Source organism: Hemitrygon akajei, chromosome 10, assembly GCF_048418815.1.
Source record: "Hemitrygon akajei chromosome 10, sHemAka1.3, whole genome shotgun sequence".
Taxonomy (NCBI): Eukaryota; Metazoa; Chordata; class Chondrichthyes; order Myliobatiformes; family Dasyatidae; genus Hemitrygon; species Hemitrygon akajei.
The window spans coordinates 177,354,636-177,375,178 of NC_133133.1; the positions used below are offsets into that span (position 1 = coordinate 177,354,636).

General features: G+C 42.2%; 1 protein-coding gene across 8 annotated transcripts in view; it reads left to right on the plus strand.

The window, feature by feature from the left end:
- LOC140735011 (protein mono-ADP-ribosyltransferase PARP11-like) overlaps positions 1-20,543 on the plus strand; it is a 232,557-nt gene that overhangs the window by 167,801 nt on the left and 44,213 nt on the right. The window lies entirely within an intron of this gene.

Here is a 20,543-nt window from a genome sequence, read left to right on the forward strand (position 1 = left end):
AAGTAAGAACACTATCAAAACTACCACAGTACTATGAAACTGTGTATTAGTTTCTTACAGTTATGGATGGAGGAATTCATTCATGGTACACGGGTATAATCATTTGATTGACTGCAAATAAACATTAGGGCAAAGCAATACACACATTGCGCTGGAGGACCTCAGCAGGTCAGGCAGCATCTATGGATGGGAATAAACTCAACATTTTGGGCAGAGACCCCTTATCAGGTCAGTTCAGATGAAGGAGCTCGGCCTGAAACGTCGACTGTTTATTCCCATCCATAGATGGGAATTTATGGAATTCATTGCCACTCACAGCTGTGGAGGCCTGTTCATTGATGGTGTTTAAGGAGGAGATTGATAGGAATCTAATTAGCCAGGGTATCAAGGGATATGGGGAAAAAGCCAGAAATTGGAACTAGATGGGAGAATAGTTTAGCTCATGGTAGAGCAGTATCAATGGGCTGAATGGCCTACTTCTGCTCCTTTGTCTTGTGATCTTGTGACCTGTTAGCTCATCCAGCACATTGTGTGTACTGCTCTGGATTTCCAGCATCTGCGGTACCTCTTTTGTCTAAGATTAGTGCAAACACCTAGTTCTGTTAATGGACAGCCGTCAAACAATGTTTTCAATGATTACATCTTCGAGATTTTCATTTTCATTGTAACATTTAAAATGATTGTCGATTCCTTCAAATTCTTAGTAGTTCCTAGTTTGTTGAAGTTGTGTAATTGTTTCATTTTCACTCCCAGCTGTTTCTGGTATCTTCAAGTCTAAATGCTTGAAACCACAGTGAAAAAACAGTACTGAATTGTCTTACTGCTTATTATTCACCAACTATCAGTGACAAAAATCAATGCTTTTTGAACGCAAACACACACAAGTGACACTTTCAAAACTGTTCACTCTAAGCACAATGTAGTGTCTAACAGCCACACAATATGCACATGATTGACATTAGTTAGAAACAGGTCGGCAACAGTCTCCTGCCCCAATTAAGCTGCATTTAAGCCCAAATAAACAAAGGGAATCCCAGCTATTTTCTAGATTTTGTTTTTGGTTTTTTAAGAGTTGTTCCAAATAAACAGCTGCTTTGATTAACCAATGGCCCAAATAACCGGAAACCATTGTATACCTGATGACTTGCACTTCACAGTCATCTGTGACAATGAATTCCATAGATTCACCATGCTCTGGCAGAAATTCCTCCTCATCTCTGCTCTAAAGGGATGTCCTTGTATTCTGAGGCTATATCCACTGGTCCCAGACTGCCCCACTATGGGAAACTTCCATTCCACAAGTTCTCTGTCTCAGCCTTTCAATACTCGATAGGTTTCCATGGGCTTAATCGTATGAACTTCCTCAGGACCCTCTCCAACACTAGCACATACTTTCTTAGATAAGGGGCCCAAAACTGCTCACAATTCTCCAACTGCAGTCTGACAAATGCCATAGGCCTCAGCATTACACCCTTGCTTTTATATTGTAGTTCTCAAGTTCAAGTTTATGGTCATCTGACTGTAGATACATACAATCAAACAAAACTTGTTACTCTGGATCATGGTCCTGCTACAAAACATGTACCATACACAACACATAAACCGAAGTATTACCATAAATAAGTTCATAAAAAATAATTGGAAATGCACGTTGTGCACAACATAGGTAAACAGTACAGTAAACAACTTGCTGCCCTAGTGATGAGACCTCAGTGGTGGCAGGGCATTCATTATTCTCACAGTTTGAATGAAGAAGCTTTTATCCAGTTTGGCAGTCCTAGTCCTGGTGCCCCTGTACTTCCTTCCTGACGGTAGTGGGTCTAAGAGATTATGGGCATTGGCTGGAAGGTATCATCAACAATGATTCGGACCCATTGTCTGCAACACTGCTGGTAAATTTCACAATTAGGGGTGAGGGAGACTCTGGAGATCCTCTTGCTGGCTTTTACTATCATCTTTAGAGCCTTGTTGTCTGATGCCTTACAGCTTCTGTACTACACAGTGATGAGCCTGACAAGATAGTCTTGAGGGTGCTCCTGTAGAAAATTGTTAGAATGTGTTCGGAGAGCCTTGTATGTCTCAGTCTCTTGAATCCTTTTGAAATGAATGCTAGCATTGTATTTGTCTTCCTTACTACCGACTGAACCTACAAGTTAACTTTTAAGGAATCTTGCATGAGTACACCCCAAGTCCCTTTGCACCTCTGATTTCTGAATTATCTCCCCATTTAGAAAATACTCTATGCCTTTATTTCTTCTACCAAATTGCATGTTAATACATTTCCAGTCAAGTTCAAGTTCAGGCTTATAGTGAATAAACCAGGAACCAGACAATGTATACAGCAAAATGAAACATTGTTCTGCTGGAGCCAGGGTACAAAACACAGCACTTTTAGTTACAACATGGCACAATACAGTCAGAAAACAATATTTGTACAAGTTCCTGAGTGGCCTGGCCTGAAGATTGATGGTGCATGGAATCTTGACTTGGAGCCACGTTTCTGTAAGAATAAGCAAGCAGCAGTTCCTCATCTCAGCTGGGTCAGTTGCAGAACAAGGTAATCTAGTTTGTTTTCCAGGGAGTGAACATTGGAGAGCAGTATTGCAGGAGTGCTGGCCTCCAGGGGTTAGCAGGGGTACTGATGTAAGACTTCCCTTACACTGTAATCCATCTGCCACTTCTTTTCCCATTATTCTAATACTTCTAAGTCAGTCTGCAGACTTCATGCTTCCTCAACACTACCTGCCCCTCCACCAATCCACAAACTTGAACATTGAGCCACCAATTCCATCATCCAAATGATTAGAAAACATAGAAGCATAGAAAACCTACAGCACAATACAGGCCCTTCGGCCCACAAAGTTGTGCCGAACATGTCCCTATTTTAGAAATTACTAGACTTACCCATTGCCCTCTATTTTTCTAAACTCCATGTACCTATCCAAAAGTCTCTTAAAAGACCCTATTGTATCCACCTCCACCACAGTTGACGGCAGCCCATTCCATGCACTCACCACTCTCTGCATTTAAAAAAAAACTTAGCCCTGACATCTCCTCTGTACCTACTCCCCAGCACCTTAAACCATAAGACAAAGGAGCAGAAGTTGGCCATTCAGCCCATTGAGTCTGCTCCACCATTTTATCATGAGCTGATCTATTCTCCCATTTAGTCCACTCCCCCGCCTTCTCACCATAACCTTTGATGCCCTGGCTAATAAGATACCTATCAATCTCTGCCTTAAATACACCCAATGACTTGACCTCTATTGCCGTCCGTGGCAACAAATTCTACAGATCCACCACAGATAAACCTGTGTCTTCTTGTGGCAACCATTTCAGCCCTGGGGAAAAAGCCACTGACTTTCCACACGATCAATGCCTCTCATGGACTTATACACCTCTATCAGGTCACCTCTCATCCTTCGTCGCTCCAAGGAGAAAAGGCTGAGTTCACTCAACCTGTTTTCATAAGGCATGCTCCCCAATCCAGGCAACATCCTTGTAAATCTCCTCTGCACACTTTCTATGGCTTCCACATCCTTCCTGTAGTGAGGCGACCAGAAATGAGTACAGTATTCCAAGTGGGGTCTGACCAGGGTCCTGTATAGAACATAGAACATAGAACAATACAGCACAATACAGGCTCTTTGGCCCACAATGTTGTGCCGACCCATAAACCCTGCCTCCCATATAACTCTCCACCTTAAATTCCTCCATTATACCTGTCTAGTAGTCTCTTAAATTTCACTAGTGTATCTGCCTCCACCACTGACTCAGGCAGTGCATTCCACACACCAACCACCCTCTGAGTAAAAAACTTTCCTCTAATATCCCCCTTGAACTTTCCTCCCCTTACCTTAAAACCATGTTCTCTCGTTGCTTCAGTTGTGATAGAATCGGAGGGGCAAGAGGGGGAGGTGATACATTGCTTGTCAGAGAAAATATTTCAGCGGTGCTTTGGCAGGATAGATTAGAGGGCTCGTCTAGGGAGGCTATTTGGGTGGAATTGAGGAATGGGAAAGGTGTAGTAACACTTATAGGGGTGTATTATAGACCACCTAATGGGGAGCGAGAATTGGAGGAGCAAATTTGTAAGGAGATAGCAGATATTTGTAGTAACACAAGATTGTGATTGTGGGAGATGTTACTTTTCCACACATAGACTGGGAAGCCCATTCTGTAAAAGGGCTGGATGGTTTGAAGTTTATAACATGTGCAGGATAGCTCTTTGCAGCAATACATAGAGGTACCAACTAGAGAAGGGGCAGTGTTGGATCTCCTGTTAGGGAATGAGATTGGTCAGGTGACGGAGGTAGGTTGGAGCACTTCGGGTCCAGTGATCACAATGCCATTAGTTTCAATATAATTATGGAGAAGGATAGGTCTGGACCCAGGGTTGAGATTTTTGATTGGAGAAAGGCTAACTTTGAGGAGATGCGAAAGGATTTAGAAGGAGTGGATTGGGACAGTTTGTTTTATGGGATGGATGTAATAGAGAAATGGAAGTCATTTAAAGGTGAAATTTTGAGGGTACAGAATCTTTATGTTCCTGTTAGGTTGAAAGGAAAGGTTAAAAGTTTGAGAATGCCTCGGTTTTCAAGGGATATTGGAAACTTGGTTCGGAAAAAGAGAGAGATCTACAATAAATATAGGCAGCATAGAGTAAATGAGGTGCTCGAGGAATATAAAGAATGTACAAAGAATCTTTAAAAGAAATTAGGAATCTTAAAAAGAAATTAGAAAAGCTAAAAGAAGATATGAGTTTGCTTTGGTAAGAAAGGTGAAAATAAATCCAAAGGGTTTCTACAGTTATATGAATAGCAAAAGGATAGTGAGGGATAAAACTGGTCCCTTAGAGAATCAGAGTGGACAGCCAAAAGAGATGGGGGAGATTTTGAACAATTTCTTTTCTTTGGTATTCATTAAGGAGAAGGATATTGAATTGTGTAAGGTAAGAGAAACAAGTAGGGAAGTTATGGAAACTTTGATGATTAAAGAAGAGAACGTACTGGCGCTTTTAAAGAATATAAAAGTGGATAAGTCTCCAAGTCCTGACAGCATATTCCCTAGGACCTTGAGGGAAATTAGTGTAAATAGCAGGGGCTCTGACAGAAATATTTCAAATGTCGTTAGAAATGGGGATGGTGCCGGAGGATTGGCGTATTGCTTACGTGGTTCCATTGTTTAGAAAGTGTTCGAAGAGTAAACCTAGCAATTATCGGCCTGTAAGTTTGACATCAGTGGTGGGTAAATTAATGGAAAGTATTCTTGGAGATGGTATATATAATTATCTGGATAGACAGGGTCTGATTAGGAACAGTCAACATGGATTTGTGCATGGAAGGTCATGTTTGACAAATCTTATTGAATTTTTTGAAGAGGTTACTAGGAAAGTTGACGAGGGTAAAGCAGTGCATGTTGTCTACATGAACTTCAGTAAGGCCTTTGACAAGGTTCCACATGGAAGGTTAGTTAGGAAGGTTCAATCGTTAGGTATTAATATTGAAGTAGTAAAATGGATTCAACGGTGGCTGGATGGGAGATGCCAGAGAGTAGTGGTGGATAATTTTTTGTCAGGTTGGAGGTCGGTGACTAGTGGTGTGCCTCAGGAATCTGTACTGGGTTCAGTGTTGTTTGTTATATACATTAATGATCTGGATGATGGAGTGGTAAATTGGATCAGTAAGTATGCAGATGATACGAAGATAGGTGGCGTTGTGGATAATGAAGTAGGTTTTCAAAGCTTGCAGAGAGATTAAGGCCAGTTAGAAGAGTGGGCTAAAAGATGGCAGATGGAGTTTAATGCTGATAAGTGTGAGGTGCTACATTTTGGTAGGACTAATCAAAATAGGACATACATGGTAAATGGTAGGGCGTTGAGGAATGTAGCAGAACAGAGTGATCTAGGAATAATGGTGCATAGTTCCCTGAAGGTGGAATCTCATGTGGATAGGGTGGTGAAGAAAGCTTTTGGTATGTTGGCCTTTATAAATCAGAGCACTGAGTATAGGAGTTGGAATGTAATGTTAAAATTGTACAAGGCATTGGTAAGATTAAATTTGGAGTATTGTGTACAGTTCTGTTCACCGAATTATAGAAAAGATGTCAACAAAATAGAGTACAGAGGAGATTTACTACCTGGGTTTCAGCACCTAAGTTACAGAGAAAGGTTGAACAAGTTAGGTCTTTATTCTTTGGAGTGTAGAAGGTCGAAGGGGGATTTGATAGAGGTATTTAAAATTATGAGGGGGATAGATAAAGTTGACGTGGATAGGCTTTTTCCATTGAGAGTATGGGAGATTCATACAAGAGGACATGAGTTGAGAGTTAAGGGGCAAAAGGTTTGGGGTAACACGAGGGGGAACTTCTTTACACAGAGAGTGGTAGCTGTGTGGAACGAACTTCCAGAAGAAGTGGTAGAGGCAGGTTCGATATTGTCATTTAAAAAAAAATTGAATAGGTATATAGACAGGAAAGGAATGGAGGGTTATGGGCTAAGCGCAGGTCAGTGGGACTAGGTGAGAGTAAGCGTTCGGCACGGACTAGAAGGGCCGAGATGGCCTGCTTCCGTGCTGTGATTGTTATATGGTTATATGGTACTGAGCAGTGGTGCTCTGGGGAAGAGGCACTGGCTGTCCACTTTATCTATTCCTCTTGATATTTTGTATACCTGTATCATGTCTCCTCTCATCCTCCTTTTCTCCAAAGAGTAAACCCCTAGCTCCCTTAATCTCTGATCATAATCCATACTCTCTAAACAAAGCAGCATCTTGGTAAATTTCCTCTGTACCCTTTCCAGTGCTTCTACATCCTTCCTATAGTGAGGCGATCAGAACTGGACACAGTACTCCAAGTGTGGCCTAACCAGAGTTTTATAGAGCTGCATCATTACCCTGCAACTCTTAAACTCTATCCCTTGACTTATGAAAGTTAACACTCCATAAGCTTTCTTAATTACCCTATCTACCTGTGAGGCAACTTTCAGGGATCTGTGGACATGTACCCCCAGATCCCTCTGCTCCTCCACACTACCAAGTATCCTGCCATTTACTTTGTACTCTGCCTTGGAGTTTGTCCTTCTAAAGTGTACCACCTCACATTTCTCTGGGTTGAACTCCATCTGCCACTTCTCAGCCCACTTCTGCATCCTGTCATTGTCTCTCTGAGTCATATTGCTGCAACATTACCTCTTGGCTCCTAAATTCAATTCCATGATTGATGAAGGCCAATACACTGTATTCCTTCTTAACCACAGAGTCAACCTGCGCTGCTGCTTTGAGCGTCCTATGGACTCGGACCCCAAGATCCCTCTGATCCTCCACACTGCCAAGAGTCTTACCATTAATACTATATTCTGCCATCATATTTGACCTACCAAAATGAACCACTTCACACTTATCTGGGTTGAACTCCATCTGACACTTCTCAGCCCAGTTTTGCATCCTATCAATGTCCTGCTGTAACCTCTGACAGCCCTCCACACTATCCACAACACCTCCAACCTTTGTGTCATCAGCAAACTTATTAATCCATCCCTCCACTTCCTCATCCAGGTCATTTATAAAACTCAAGGAGTAAGGGTCCCAGAACAGATCCTGGAGGGACCCCACTGGTCACAGACCTCCATGCAGAATATGACCCATCTACACCGCTCTTTGCCTTCTGTGGGCAAGCCTGTTCTGGATCCCATGCAATGTCCCCTTGGATCCCATGGCTGACATGATTGACATTAAACACAAAAAAGTGGGTCCCAACATTGACTCCTGCAGAACACCATTAGACAGTGGCAGCCAACAGAAAAGGTTCTTTTTATTCCGACTCTTTTCTTTGTGCAAGTCAGCCAATCATTTTTCCGTGCTAGTTTCTTTCCTGTAATACCATGGGTTCTAATTTTGCTTAGTAGCCTCATGTGCGACTCCTTGTCAAAAGCCTTCTGGAAGTCCAAGTAAACAACACCTTCTGACAACACACACAAAATGCTGGTGGAACGCAGCAAGCCAAGCAGCATCTATAGGGAGAAGCACTGTCGACATTTCAGGCCGAGACCCTTTGTCAGGACTAAAAGTGAGACCCAAATGGTCTCGGCCCGAAACGTCGACAGTGCTTCTCCTTATTGCTGCGTTTTGCCAGCATTCTGTTTGTGTTGCTTGAATTTCCAGCATCTGCAGATTTCCTCGTGTTTGCTTTTCAAACACCTTCTGACAATCCTTTGTCTACCCTGCTTGTTATTTTCTCAAAGAATTCCAACAGATTTGTTAGGCAAGATTTTCCATTAAGGAAACCATGCTTTGGTCTATTTACAAATGCCCCCAAGTACCCCGAAACATCTTCATTAGTAATGGACCCCAACACCTTCCCAACTACTGAAGTCAATCTGGCCTATCATTTCCTGTCTTCTGCCTCTCTCCCTTCTTGAAGAGTGGTGTGACATCTCCAATTTTCCAGTCCTCTGAATCCATTCTAGAATTGAGTGATTCTTGTAAGATCATTACTTAAACTTCCAGAATTTCTCATTTACCTCATACAGAACCCTAGGGGGTTGTCCATCTGGACCATGTGACTTATCTAGGGTCAACCATAAGACATAGGAGCAGAACTAGGTCATTTATCCCATTGTGTCTGGTCTGCCATTTCATTATGGCTGATCCAATTTTCCTCTCAGCCCAATCTCCTACCTTCTCCCCATATCCATTCATGCCCTGACCAGTCAAGAATCTATCAACCTCTGCTTCAAATGGCCTCAGCAGCTGTCTGTGGCAATGAATTCCACAGGCTTACTACTCTCTGGCTAAAGAAATTCCTCATCCCTGTTCGAAAAGGAGGCCCCTCAATCCTGAGACTGTGTCCTCTGGTCTTAGACATCCCAGCATGGGAAAAATCCTCTCCACATCCATTCCATCAAAGCCTTTTCACCATTTGAGAGGCTTCAATGAGGTCACCCCTTATTCTTCTGATTTCTAGTGAATATAGGCCTAGAGCCATCAAACGCTCTTCATATGACAACCCATTCAATCCTGGAATCATTTTTGAGAACCTCCTTTGAACCCTCTCCAGATTCAGCACATCCTTTCTAATATGAGAGGCCCAAACCTGCTCATAGTACTCCCAAGTGAGGCCTCACTAGTTCCTTATAGACTTTGTACATTAAATCCTTGCTTTTATATTCTAGTCCTCTTGAAATGAATGCTAACATTGCACTTGCCTTACTCACAACAGAACCAACCTGCAAACTAACCATTACAGAATCCTGCACAAGTTTCTTGACACCTTAGTTTTTTGTATTTTCTCTCCATTGAGAAACTAGTTAACTCTTTCATTTCTTCTACCAAAGTGCATGGTCATTCACTTCCCAACATTGTATTCCATTTGCCATTTCTTTCCGAATTCTCCTAATCTAAATCCTTTAAAGAGCTTAGAAAAATAGAGGGCTATGGGTAACCCTAGGTAATTTCTAAAGTAAGTACATGTTTGGCACAGCATTGTGGGCCAAAGTGCCTGTATTGTGCTGTAGGTTTTCTATGTTTCCTTCTGTAGCATTTCTACTTCCTCAAACCCACCGTACCATCCTCCCACTTATCTTCGTATCTTCTGCAAACTTTAAAAAGCTATCAATTCCTTCATCCAAATCATTGACATATAACGTAAAAAGAATCAGCCCCAATACAGACCCCTGTGGAATACCACTAGTCACCAGCAGCCAGCCAGGAAAGGCTCCCTTTATTCCCATGTATGCTTCCTGCCAATCATCCTTTGCTTTATCCATGCTAGAATCTTTCCTGTAATACTATGAGCGTGTAGCACCTTGTTAAAAGCCTTCTGAAAATCCAATTATGCAACATCAACCCTTTGTTTGTCATGCTTGTTACTACTTCAAAGAATTCCAACAGATTTAGAACATAGAACATAGAATAGTTCAGCACATTACAGGCCCTTCGGCCCACAATGTTGTGCCGACCCTCAAACCCTGCCTCCCATATAACCCCCCACCTTAAATTCCTCCATATACCTGTCTAGTAGTCTCTTAAACTTCACTAGTGTATCTGCCTCCACCACTGACTCAGGCAGTGCATTCCACGCACCAACCACTCTCTGAGTGAAAAACCTTCCTCTAATATCCCCCTTGAACTTCCCTCCCCTTACCTTAAAGCCATATCCTCTTGTACTGAGCAGTGGTGCCCTGGGGAAGAGGCGCTGGCTGTCCACTCTGTCTATTTCTCTTAATATCTTGTACACCTCTATCATGTCTCCTCTCATTCTCCTTCTCTCCAAAGAGTAAAGCCCTAGCTCCCTTAATCTCTGATCATAATCCATACTCTCTAAGCCAGGCAGCGTCCTGGTAAAAACATTACAGAAAAATTTTTTACAGGTAAAAATTTTCCTTGAGGAAGCCATGCTGACTATGGCCTATTTAATCATGTGCCTTCAAGTATTGAGACCTCATCCTTAATAATCAACTCCAACATCTTCCCAACTACTAAGGTCAGACTAACTGGCCGATAGTTTGCTTTCTTCTGCCTCTCTTCCTTCTTGAAGAATGGAGTAATATTTGCAATTTTCCAGTTTTCCAAGCTATTCCAGAACTCAGTGATTCTTGAAAGGTCATTACTAATGCTTCCACATTCTCTTCAGCCATCTCTTTCAGAACCCTGGGGTGTACACCATCTGGTCCAGGTGGCTTATCTACTTTCAAACCTTTCAGTTTCCTTCTCTCTAGTTATGCTATCTTCATGCCCCTGACACCTGGAACTTCCACCATACTGCTAGAGTCTTCCACAACGAAGACTGATGCAATATACTAATTCAGTTTGTCCACAATTTTGCTGTCCCACATTACTACCTCTCCAGCTTTGTTTTCCAGCAGGTCCGATATCTACTCTCGCCTCTCTTTTACATTTTATGTATCTGTTGGAGATGGTTAACATGGCTTTGTGTGTGGTACATTATGTCTAATCAATCTTATAAAGGTTTTTGACAAGGTTTTGAGACAGGTAGAAGGAAAAGCTGCTGGCGACTAGCAGTATTCCACAGGAGTCTGTATTGGGGCTGATTCTTTTTACGTTATATGTCAATGATTTGGATGATGGAATTTATAGCTTTGTAAAGTTTGCAGAGGATTTGAAGATAGGTGGGAAGGTAGGTTTGAGGAAGTAGAAATGCTACAGAAGGAAACATTGAGACAGGTAGAAGGAAAAATCTACACAGATTTCAAAAAGGCCATTGACAAAGTCATATATGGGAGGCCGAACCAGATGGTTAAGTCACTTGCCACTTAGAATAAAGTAGTTAATTAGATTCAACATTATAACTACAAGAGGAACTACAAGATGTTGGAAATCCAGAGCAATACATGGAAAATGATGGAGGAACTCAACAGGTCAGGCAGCATCTATGGAAATGAATCAATAGTTAACATTTTGGGCCAAGACTGTAAGAAGAGCTTCAGCTGGAAATATTGACTGTTTAATAATTTTCATAGATGCTGCCTGATCTACTGAACATTGGCTTTGTGGGAGAAGCCAGAGCGAAAAGAAGATGGTTGTACCTCCGGCAGACTGTGTCTAGTGTTGTGACACAAAGATTGGTGCTGAGTTCATTATTGTTAATCATCGACACTCAGTGGCTACTTTATTAGACACAAGAGTTATTTCTGTATGTTCGTGCTCTTCTGCTGCTGTAGCTGATCTACTTCAAGGTCTGATGTGTTGTGTGTTTATTAATGTGTGGTTCTTTGAGTATTGTTGCCTTCCTGTCTGTTTGAACCAATCTGGCCATTCTCCTCTGACCTTTAACAAGGCATGTTTGCCCACAGAATTGCCACTCTCTGGATATTTTCTTTTTGTTTCCCGAACCATGCTCTGTAAACTCTAGAGACTTGTATGTGAAAATCTCAGGAGCTCAGCAGTTTTTGAGATACTCAAACCACCCCACCTGGCACCAACTATCATTCCACAGTCAAAGACACTTGCATCACATTTCTTCCTCATTATGATGTTTGGTCTGAATGACAATTGAACCTCTTGACCATGTCTGCATGTTCTTGTGCATTGAGTTGCTGCCAGTATACAGGTATACCTAATAAACTGGCCACTGAGTGTATATTAAGACTCAACCTGCAAATTAATCATTAGGGAATCCTGCACAAGGACTTCCAAGTCCCTTTGTTTTTCAGAGTTTAGTATTTTGTCTCCATTTAGAAAATAGTCGACTCTTTCCTTTCTTCTACCAAAGTGCATGATCATACACTTCCCGACAATCTATTCCATCTGCCATTTCTTTGCCCATTCTCCTAATCTGCCAAAGTTCATCTGTAGCATCTCTACTTCCTCAAAACTACCTGGCCCTCCATCTATTTTTGTATTGTCTGCAAACTTTGCAACAAAGCCATCAATTCCATCATCCCAATCATTGCAATATAATGTAAAAATTGTTCCCATCACAGACCACTGTGAATACCAGTAGTTACCAGCAGCCAGTCAGGAAAGGCTCCATTTACTCTTACTCTTTGTTTCCTGCCAGTCAGCCACTGCTTTATCCATGCTAGAATCTTCCCTGTAATACCATGGGCTCATAGCTTATTAAGCAGCCTCGTGTGGCACCTTGTCAAAGGCCTTCTGAAAATTCAAGTACACAGTGTCAACCAATTCTCCTTTGTCTATCCTGCTTGCTATATCTTCAAATAATTCCAACAGATTCATTAGTCAAGATTTTCCTTTGAGGAAACCATGCAGACTACGGCCTATTATATGCCTCCAAGTACCTGGAAACCACATCCTTAACAATCGACTCCAACATTTTCCCAACCACTGAAGTCAGACTAACTAGTCTATAATTTCCTTTCTTTTGTCTCTCTCCCCTGTTGAAGAGTGGAGTGATATTTGCAGTTTTCCAGTCTGCTGGAACCAGTCCAGAATCTAGTGATTATTGAAAGATTATTATTAATGCCTCCACAATCTCTTCAGCTACCTCTTTCAGAACCCTGGGGTGTACACCATCATTTCCAGGTGACTTATCTATCCTTCAGAGCTTTCAGTTTTCCCAGAACCTTCTCCTTAGTAATAGTAACTTCACACACTTCATGATCCCTGACCTCTGGAACTTCGACCATACTGCTATTGTTTTCCACAGTGAAAACTGACGCAAAATACTTATTCAGTTCATACACCATTTCCTTGTCCTATATTACTACCTCTCTGGCATTGACAATAGACAATAGGTGCAGGAGTAGGCCATTTGGCCCTCTGAGCCAGCACCCGCCATTCACTGTGATCATGGCTGATCATCCACAATCAGTACCCCATTCCTGCCTTCTCCCCATATTCTTTGACTCCACTATCTTTAAGACCTCTATCTAACTCTTTCTTGAAAGCATCCAGAGAATTGGCCTCCACTGCCTTCTGAGGCAGGGCATTCCTTAGATCCACAACTCTCTTGGTGAAAAAGTTTTTCCTCAACTCTGTTCTAAATGGCCTACCCCTTATTCTTAAACTGTGGCCTCTGGTTCTGGACTCCCCCAACATTGGGAACATGTGCTGCACTCCCTCAATAACAAGAATGTCCTTCCTCAAATTTGGAGACCAAAACTGAACACAATACTCCAGGTGTGGTCTCACCAGGGCCCTGTACAACTGCAGAAGGACCTCTTTGCTCCTATACTCAGCTCCCCTTGTTACAAAGGCCAACAAGCCATTAGCTTTCTTCACTGTCTGCTGTACCTGCATGCTTACTTTCAGTGACTGATGAACAAGAACACCTAGATCTTCTTGTACTTCCCCTTTTCCTAACTTGACACCATTCAGATAGTAATCTGTCTTCCTGTTCTTGCCACCAAAGTGGATAACCTCACATTTATCCACATTAAACTGCATCTGCCATGCATCTGCCCACTCACCCAACCTGTCTAAGTCACCCTGCATTCTCCTAACATCAACCTCATATTTCACACTGCCACCCAGTTTTGTGTCATCTGCAAATTTGTTAATGTTACTTTTAATCCCTTCATCTAAATCATTAATGTATATTGTAAATAGCTGCGGTCCCAGCACTGAGCCTTGCGGTACCCCACTAGTCACTGCCTGCCATTCTGAAAAGGACCTGTTAATCCCTACTCTTTGTTTCTTGTCTGTCAACCAATTTTCTATCCATGTTAGTACCCTACCCCCAATACCAGGTGCTCTAATTTTGCCCACTAATCTCCTATGTGGGACCTCATCAAAGGCTTTCTGAAAGTCCAGGTACACTATATCCACTGGCTCTCCCTTGTCCATTTTCATAGTTACATCCTCAAAAAATTCCAGAGGATTAGTCAAGCATGATTTCCCCTTCATAAATCTATGCTGACTTGGACCGATCCTGTTACTGCTATCTAAATATGCCGCTATTTCATCTTTTATAATTGACTCCAGCATCTTCCCCACCACTGACGTCAGGCTAACTGGTCTATAATTCCCTGTTTTCTCTCTCCCTCCTTTCTTAAAAAGTGGGATAACATTAGCTACCCTCCAATCCTCAGGAACTGATCCTGAATCTATAGAACATTGGAAAATGATGACAAATGCGTCCACGATTTCTAGAGCCAGCTCCTTAAGTACCCTGGGATGCAGACCATCAGGCCCTGGGGATTTATCGGCCTTCAGTCCCATCAGTCTACCCAGTGCCATTTTCTGCCTAATGTGAATTTCCTTCAGTTCCTTCATTACCTTTCCAGCTGTCCAATATCCACTCTTGCCTGTCTTTTACACTTTATGTATCTGAAGAAACTTTTGGTATCCTTTTTAATATTATTGGCTAGCTTACTTTCATATTCAGTCTTTACCTTCTTAATTACTTTTTTAGCTGCCTTCTGTTGGTGTTTGAAAGTTTTCCAATCTTCCAACTTCCCAGTAATTTTGCATAATTAAACGCTCTGTCTTTCAGTTTTATGTTGGCTTTGACTTCTCTTGTTATGTATGGTTGCGTCATCTTGCCTTTGGAATAGAACCATAGAATCATAGAACACTACAGCACAGTACAGGCCTTCAGCCCTCCATGTTGTGCCAACCCATATAATCCTTAAAAAAAAGTACTAAACCCACACGACCCCATAACCCTCCATTTATCTTTCATCCATGTGCCTGTCCCAAGAGGCTCTTAAATACCCCTAATGTTTTAGCCTCCACCACCATCCCTGGCAAGTCATTCCAAGCACTCATCACCCTCGGTGTAAAAAAAACTTAACCCTGATGCCTCCCCTAAACTTTCCTCCCTTAATTTTGTACAGATGCCCTCTGGTGTTTGCTATTGGTGCCCTGGGAAACAGGTACTGACTATCCACCCTATCTATGCCTCTCATAATCTTGTAGACCTCTATCAAGTCCCCTCTCATTCTTCTATGCTCCAAAGAGAAAAGTCCCAGCTCTGCTAACCTTGCTTCATATGACTTGTTCTCCAAACCAGGCAACATCCTGGTAAACAACAACACACACAAAATGCTGGTGGAACACAGCAGGCCAGGCAGCATCTATAGGGAGAAGCGCTGTCAACGTTTCGGGCCGAGACCCTTCGTCAGGACATCCTGGTAAATCTCCTCTGCACCCTCTCCATAGCTTCCACATCCTTCCTATAATGAGGTGACCAGAATTGAACACAATACTCTTTAAGTGCGGTCTCACCAGAGATTTGTAGAGTTGCAACATGACCTCTCTACTCTTGAACTCAATCCCCCTGTTAATGAAGCCTAACATCCCATAGGCCTTCTTAACTACCCTATCAACTTGTGCAGCAACTTTGAGGGATGTATAGATTTGAACCCCAAGGTCCCTTTGTTCATCCACACTCTTAAGTAACTACCATTAATCCTGTACTGAGTCTTCTGGTTTGTCCTTCCAAAATGCATCACCTCACACTTGTCCGGATTGAACTCCATCTGCCATTTTTCTGCCCAACTCTGCAGCCTGTCTATATCCTGTTGTAACCTTCGACAACCTACAGCTCCATCCACAACTCCTTCAATCTTCGTGTCATCCGCAAACTTACTCACCCATCCTTCCGCCTCTACATCCAGGTCATTTATAAAAATCACATATAGCAGGGGTCCCAGGACAGATCCCTGTGCCACTCCACTAGTCACCGACCTCCAGGCAGAATACTTTCCTTCCACAACTACCCTCTGCTTTCTTCCTTTAAGCCAATTTTTTATCCAAACAGCCAAGGTTCCACTGATCCCATGCCTCATAACTTCCTGGATGAGTCTCTCATGAGGGTCCTTGTTAAATGCCTTGCTAAAGTCCATGTAGACCACATCCACTGCCCTACCCTCATCAATTTCTTTTGTTACCTCTTCAAAAAACTCAATCAGGCTCGTGAGGCACGATCTTCCCTTCACAAAGCCATGTTGACTATCCATGAGTAGACTGTACTTCTCTAAATGCTCGTAGATCTTATCCTTAAGAATCCTTTCCAGTAGTTTGCATACCACTGACGTAAGACTCACTGGTCTATAGTTTCCAGGTTTCTCCCTATTACCTTTTTTAAACAAGGGAACTATAATTGCCATTCTCCAGTCCTCCGGCACTTCCCCTGCAGTCAAAGAGGATTCAGAGATCATAGCTAATGCTCCTGTAATCTCTTCTCTCAATTCCCACATACTTCTTCCTCTTTATGATGTGCATATCCTATGCCTTCTGAATTGCTTCCAGAAATTCCAGCCATTGCTATTCTGCTGTTTTCCCTGCCAGTGTCCTTTTCCAATCAATTCTGGCCAACTCCTCTCTCATAGCTCTGTAATTCCCTTTACTCCACTGTAATACTGATACATCTCTTTTTTTTAGCTTCTCCTTTTTAAATTTCAATGTGAATTCAATCATATTATGATCACTTGTCCATCAGGGTTGTTTTACCTTAAGCTGTCTAATCAATTCCAGTTCATTACACAACCCCTAATCCAGAATGACTGATCCCCTAGTGGGCTCAACCACGAATTGCTCTAAAAAGCCATCTCGTAGGCATTCCAAAAATTCACCCTCTTGGAATCCAGCACCAATCTGATTTTCCCAATCTATCTGTATGTTGAAGTCCCCCATAACTATTGTAACATTGCCCTTTTGGCATGCATTTTCTATCTTCCTTTGTAATTTGTAGGCCACATCCTTACCACTGTCTGGGTGTCTGTTATTAACTCCTGTAAGGGTCTTTTTACCTTTGCAGTTCCTTAGATCTATCCTCAATTATTCAACACCATCCGACCCTCAGTCACCTCTTTCTAATAATTTGATTTCATTTTTTACCAACAGAGCAACGCCACCCCCTCTGCATTCGTGCCTGATCTTTCCATACAATATGCATTCTTGGACATTACGCTTCCAGCTATAATCTTCTTTCAGCCATGATTCAGTTATGCCTATAGCATCATGCATGCCAATCTGTAACAGTGCTGTAAGTTCATCTACCTTAATCCGTATACTATGTGCATTCAAATATCAATATTTTCAATTTTGTCTGCCTTTTACATTGCAGCTCATCCTGTTGACTGTAAATTTGCCCTGTTATTAACCTCTCCTTGCTTGGAGTCTCACTGTACGTTGCCTCTTTGTAAATCAATGACCTCATCTTCAGCACTATCACCCCAGTTCTCATCTTTTTGCCCAATTACTTTAAACCCATCTGAACAACTCTAGCTAACCTGCACGCAAGAACTTTTTAATATATTTGAAAAGCCTTTTCTAACCATCTTGATGCTGTTTGCAAGCTTGCTTTCGTTTTTCAACTTTTCCCTCCTAATGGTTTTTTCCATAGAACATCACAGCACAGAAACAGTCCCTTCGGCCCTTCTTGGCTGTGCCAAACCATTTTTCTGCCTAGTCCTACTGACCTGCATCTGGACCATATCCCTCCATAACCCTCTCATCCATGTACCTGTCCAAGTTTTTCTTAAATGTTAAAAGTGAGCCTGCATTTACCACTTCATCTGTCAGCTCATTCCACACTCCCACCACTCTCTGTGTGAAGAAGTCCCCCCTAATGTTCCCTTTAAGCTTTTCTCCCTTCATCCTCAACCCATGCCCTCTTGTTTTTTTTTCTCCCCTAGCCTCAGTGGAAAAAGCCTGCTTGCATTCACTCTGTCTATACCCATCATAATTTTATATACCTCTATCAAATCTCCCCTCATTCTTCTATGCTTCAGGGAATAAAGTCCTAACCTATTCAACCTTTCTCTGTAACTCAGTTTCTCAAGTCCCAGCAACATCCTTGTAAACCTTCTCTGCAATCTTTCAACCTTATTAATATCCTTCCTGTAATTAGGTGACCAAAACTGCACACAATACTCCAAATTCAGCCTCACCATTGCCTTATACAACCTCACCATTACATTCCGACTCTTATACTCAATACTTTGATTTATAAAAGCCAATGTACCAAAAGCTCTCTTTACGACCCTATCTACTTGTGGCGCCACTTTTAGGGAATTATTTATCTGTATTCCCAGATCCCTCTGTTCTACTGCACCCCTCAGTGTCCTACCATTTACCTTGTATGTTCTACATTGGTTTTTCCTTCCAAAGTGCAATACCACACACTTGTCTGCATTAAACTCCATCTGCCATTTGTCAGACCATTTTTCCAGCTGGTCCAAATCCCTCTGCAAGCTTTGAAAACCTTCCTCACTGTCCACTACACCTCCAATCTTTTGTATCATCAGCAAATTTGTTGATCCAATTTACCATATTATCATCGAGATCATTGATATAGATGACAAATAACAATGGACCCAGCACTGATCTCTGTGGCACACCACTAGTCACAGGCCTCCACTGACAGAAGCAATCCTCCACTACCACTCTCTGGCTTCTTCCATTGAGCCAATGTCTAATCCAAGTTACTATCTCACCATGTATACCTAGCGACTGAATCTTCCTAACTAACTTACCATGTGGTATCTTGTCAAAGGCCTTACTGAAGTCCACTTAGACAACATCCAAATGCCTTCCCTTCATCTACTTTCCTGGTAACCTCATTGAAAAACTCTTAATAGATTGGTTAAACAAGACCTACCACATACAAAGCCATGTTGACTCTCCCTAATCAGTCCCTATATATCCAAATACTTGTAGATCCTATCTCTTAGTACTCCTTCCAATAATTTTCAGTTCCTTTCTGTAAGTTTTTAAAAGCTTCCCAATCCTTTATCTTCTTGATAATATTTGCTTTGTTGGATGCCCTCTCTTTTGCTTTTACATTACCTTTGACTTACCTTGTCAGTCACGGCTGTAGTATTTTACCATTTGAGTTTCTTTGTCTTTGGAATACATCTATCCTGCACCTTCCTCATTTTTTCCCAGAAATTCATGCCATTTCTATTTTGCTGTCATCCTTACCACATTTCCTTCCAATTCACTTACAGATGTATAGGACAACATAGTAATAGGGCAGTACAGCACAGAAACAGGCCCTTCATCTCATCTGGTCCATGCTGAACTATTTAAATTGCCTACTTCCATCAACCTGCACCAGGACCATCGCCCTCCATGCCACTACCATCCATGTACCTATTCAAACTTCTCTTAGATGGTGAAATTGAGCTTGCATGCACCACTTCAGCTGGCTGTTCATTCCACACTCTGATGACCCTCTGAGTGGAGATGTTTCCTGTCATGTTCCCCCTAAAGTTTCACCCTTAACCCATGACCTCTGGTTGTGGTCCCACCCAACCTCACTGGAAAAAGTCTGCTTGCTTTTACTCTATCTATACCTCTCATAATTTTGTACACTTCTATCAAATCTCCTCTTAATCTTCTACATTCGAAGGAACAAAGTCCTAACCTATTCAATCTTTCCTTATAACTCGTGTCCTCCAGGACCAGCAACATCCTTGTAAATTTTCTCTGTACTCTTTCAACCTTTGACCAGCAACCAGTCAGCGTTTGGGATTGAATTGTAAGAGGAAGCTAAAGGAAGGCAGTGGCAAGTGCAGTGGCCATCAGCTGAGTGGACATAGAGTGGTGATCTTAAGGCTTTAGCTCCTCAGGGCTTCAAAGAAGAGAGGCTTCACTCAAGAAAGCAAAGGAAAGAAAAGCTGATTTTTTTCCCCTTTTCTTCTTCATATCTGCTCAGCTAGGGACAGTAGAGATGCCAGGCAGGATAGTGAAATGCTTCTCTTGTGGGATGTGGGAAGGCAGGGAGACTCCCAGTGTCTCTGACGACTACAATTGTGAGGTGCATCCAGTTTCAGCTTCAAACAAACTCCATTAAGGAGTTGGAGTTGGAACTGGATGAACTTCGGGATCATTCGGGAGGCTGAGGAAGTGATAAATAGGACATATAAAGAGGTAGTCACACCCAAGATGCAGGACACAGGAAACTAGGTGACAGTCAGGAATTGGAAAAGGTTTAAAGAGCCAGTGCAAAGTACTGCTGTGGCCATCCCCCTCAACAAATGGTGCATCACTTTGGGTACTGTCAAGGGAGTAGGGGTGTGACCTAACAGAGGAAATTCACACTGGTTGGGTTTCTGGCACTGAGTCTGCCTCTGTGACTCAGAAGGGAAGTAGGGAGAAGAGGTGCGCTGTAGT